Source organism: Diceros bicornis, chromosome 6, assembly GCF_020826845.1.
Source record: "Diceros bicornis minor isolate mBicDic1 chromosome 6, mDicBic1.mat.cur, whole genome shotgun sequence".
Classification (NCBI taxonomy): Eukaryota; Metazoa; Chordata; class Mammalia; order Perissodactyla; family Rhinocerotidae; genus Diceros; species Diceros bicornis.
Genome location: NC_080745.1, coordinates 68,777,785 through 68,781,030, shown reverse-complemented (window position 1 = coordinate 68,781,030; position 3,246 = coordinate 68,777,785).

Below are 3,246 nucleotides of genomic sequence, written 5' to 3'. Positions count from 1 at the left end.
TTATAGCCACAGCTTGTACTTAATAATACAAGCAAGATGTCATTTAGACAGATTCAGATTTTCCCAGCAATGATCATTATATCTAGATGTTTGTGTTATTTGTAAATGATAGTTTGCTTCCTTAAATTTTTAAACCTTTAAAAGTTAAGTTTAACCAGTAACCATGTAAAGTATTCATTTAATACACAATTTTTTTTCTCTACTCACCTTAAAAATAGTTTAAGACATTCTCACTAACAGCTTGGTGAGGGGAGAGCTATCTTCACAATTTACCAGGTAACTAGTCTTCACTGATAATAATAAGGATATCATTAAAAATGAAAAATTGAGTACGTATGGAGTGCGTACTACACACCAGGCACTGTGCTAAGTGGTTAACATGCATCATCTCACTTAAACCTCGTATCAACCCTATGAGGTAGGTACAATGATAGTCCCCAAGTAAAAGTAAGGAAAACAGGCAGAGTTAAATAGCATGGTCGTGGCAGATGTGAACTTCAATCCAGATCTTGGTAATCCTGACTCCCTGGCATTGAACTCCACTAAGACGGTCTCTTGAGCCTCACTGAGCTTCTCTAATAGTTATCTCACGGGATTATTGCCACTGCTATTTCTTTCTCCTTCCCTTCTTACCTTGAAAACCTATTCTACCACTGTCTCTACTTTGTTAGCTCCCAAGCATATGTGTGAGTGTGTATGTGTGGCTATATATGTGGGTGTATATGTGTTTATATGTGAATATGTATGTGAGTGTGCGTACATGTGTGAATGTGTAGAAGTGTATGGGAGTGAATATGTATTTGTGTATGAGCATGTGAATGTATTGTGTGAACATGTGTGTATGGGTGTGAATATATGTGTGTATGGGTGCGTGTGTATATTTGTGCATGAGCATGTGTATATCTGTGTGTGTGTGTATTTCTTTGTCTAGACTGAGAGAGACCACTTTGAGGGCAGGAACTCTGTCCTGCTCATCCTTACATCCCCTGCATCTAGCCCAATGTCTTCCTATTCCATAAATTTTTGTTGAATAATGAATGAAAATGAAAAAACTTTATACCTAGTGAAAGCAAGTTGCATGTCAATTCTTTCCCCTTCTTATTGCTAATTTAGACAATAAGTTTACTAGTAAGTTCTTTAAATGCTACTGTGTAGGTTACATGGAAGTAGCAAATTCCTTTGATGTACAAGTACTCTGTGGTATAAACATATTTTTCTATCCTTGTGGAGTTATATTTTTAGGACAGAATTTTTTCAGGTATTTTAAGAACGTAACCTACAATTATGTCAATTATTCTCCTGAAATAGGATCATGTGTCATTCAGAAAATTCCAAGTCAGAGTTTTGGTCATTTTTTCCTATTTTAAAAGTAAACAAATCACCTGATTTAAGCTATTTTTGTTTCAAAAAAGGAATCTAAAAATATCCTGCCTTTTACTTCATCTCTTTTCCTGCGTCATACAGAATTGTTACACACTAACACTCTCACCCGCTCCTCAGCCCTAGCTACTTCTGCTGAAATGAATCATAAGCATTGGCAATGTGATGAGAAATCTTAACATATTCAAATCTTAGGAAATTAAAAAATAAAAACTGAACAGACATACTTCTTTTACAAGTGGTATTCAAATTCCAGCTTAAAAATCTAGACACACTAACATCTTTTGAACTTAAAAGTCTTGAATGGTCAACATTGAATTTATTTCATTGAGACGTTAATTAAATGGGAGTAACCTAACTACACAGCATTATCAGGCAACCAATCCACTAAGGTTGACAAAAGCCTTTGTGCTATTCTATTGCTCCCCACTTTTACGTATTACATTTCTTCTCTCTTTGCTTGATAAGACTTATGTGGGATTTGATAGTTTTGAGCACTGACTCAAAATTATTTGTCCTGTCATTAACTAGCTCTGTGGGCAAGTCACTACTTCACACTTACAGGCTTACACACAAATTTCACTTTTAACAGAGGTGGCTTCAGGGAGATAAAACCATTCAGAATAACCCAGAAAATAGGGTAACTGCTAAGGCAAGATTTTTGTAGTAGTTTGCCTCTTCAAAATGATCACATAGCCTCTAAGAGCCCTTGCAACTGTAAAATTTTGTTTTCAGTGTGCCCTTAACTTTAGTTGCCTTATGAACTAGTAAGGTAATTGTATCCATTTTTCTGACACAATTGTGTATGAAGAGTAAATAAACACAGTTAGGAATTTCAGAAAGAAAGGCACACGTTGGGGCAGACCCAGTGGCATAGTGGTTAAGTTCATGTGCTCTGCTTTGGCGGCCTGGGTTTGGATCCCGGGCGTGGACCTACACACCGCTCATCAAGCCATGCTGTGGCAGCATCCCACATACAAAAACTAGAGGAAGATTGGCACAGATGTTAGCTCAGGGCCAATCCTCCTCACACACAAAAAAAAAAGAATGAGAAAAAAGAAAGGCATGTCTGTCAATATTCATTGAGAATCCTGTTTCCACTGAAAACTATTCTTGGGGTAACCCTTAAGAAATTTATCTAATGAGATGGGAAAGCCTGCCACTTGCACTGGGGGAGGGAGGGATGTTTTCAGAGTAATGTCAGTGGCTATCTTCCAAAAGAAATTTTCAGGTTTTCCCTGTCAAGAAATAACTTCCCAAGCCCTTACTGCCATTTTGGACTCCTCATACTTGCCTCTTCTAATCTTTCAAAACCCAGCTTTGTTACTGTGCATTCCTGTTTCACAAAGCTGTCACAGTAATTACAAATCACAATTTGTGGCTTATTACAGTAAAATATGAATGCAATCATGACACTGCCTATTTGTCTAGGAAATCACAATCTTTTCTATTTCTGAGGCTCATATTTCATGTTGCTGCAGTAGGAAATTAACCAATATAGATTCCTATTAGAAGTAAAAATATTCTCGAGTGTTTATCCATGTGAACTTCATAAAATGGCATTTTCTAACAAAAATGAAAACACTATGTGTAATTGAGGGTTCAGCTGAATAAAAATATATATATTCCAGAGTTGACTCTTTAAATAACTATTTAGAATTGCTACCTTTCATTCACTCCTTCAACAGATAGTCTCAATTTTCTACTATCTGCCAGGCAGTATCCTAGGGACTGGAGAATCAGTCAAAATCAAAACAGACCCAAAAAACAAATAAACAAAAACCCACAGTCTCTTGGAACTTATATTCTAGCTGGTTAAGTAGGATTTAGGCAAATAATAAAGGAGAGATAATATCTTCTAACCTA